The 634-nt window shown below is 40.7% G+C and overlaps 1 non-coding gene across 1 annotated transcript; it reads left to right on the plus strand.

Moving 5' to 3' along the window:
* Nucleotides 1-320: 320 nt before the first annotated feature.
* On the plus strand, nt 321-427 carry LOC141609978 (small nucleolar RNA R71). Its single transcript, XR_012527876.1, has one exon. It is a non-coding gene; the product is annotated as a small nucleolar RNA R71 (small nucleolar RNA).
* Nucleotides 428-634: the final 207 nt, after the last annotated feature.

A 634-nucleotide genomic window follows, 5' to 3' on the forward strand; every position in this document is an offset into this window, starting at 1 on the left:
TGGCATTAACATGATGCTTTGGTGATTTTGAGGCTTCTTCAAGTCTAGCCATAGCCTTTTCAAACTTCAAATTGATGGTATCAATGTGAGCACTAAGTTGAGCACCCAATTGAGTAACGGAGTCCACTTCATGCTTTCCTCCTCTAGTAGCCTTGCGAGGTCTACTATATTGTGAGTTATGGACCGCCATTTCCTCAATTTTGTTCCAAGTTTGATTTTCATCAACTTCGGTGAACATTCCATTTGATCCCATATTGAGAATGTTCCTTGAATCTTCATATAGACCGTTCCGAAATTGTTGTACCAAGAACCACTCGCTAAGTCCATGGTGAGGACATGAGCGAAAAATTCCTTTGAACCGCTCCCAAGCTTCATACAAAGATTCTTCATCCCTTTGCTTAAAACCCGTAATTTGAGCTCTTAGCATGTTAGTCTTTTCCGGTGGGTAGAACTTTTTGTAGAAAGCTAGAGCCAACTTTTTCCAAGAATTAATTCCGAGAGTGGCCTTATCAAGGCTCTTCAACCATTGTTTCGCGGTGCCAATTAGAGAAAAAGGAAATAAGACCCATCGAATTTGGTTATGAGTTACACCGGTTTGAGAAATCGCATCACAATAATCGCAAAAAGCCTCCAT

The sequence above is a fragment of the Silene latifolia genome, chromosome 10, assembly GCF_048544455.1.
Source record: "Silene latifolia isolate original U9 population chromosome 10, ASM4854445v1, whole genome shotgun sequence".
Classification (NCBI taxonomy): Eukaryota; Viridiplantae; Streptophyta; class Magnoliopsida; order Caryophyllales; family Caryophyllaceae; genus Silene; species Silene latifolia.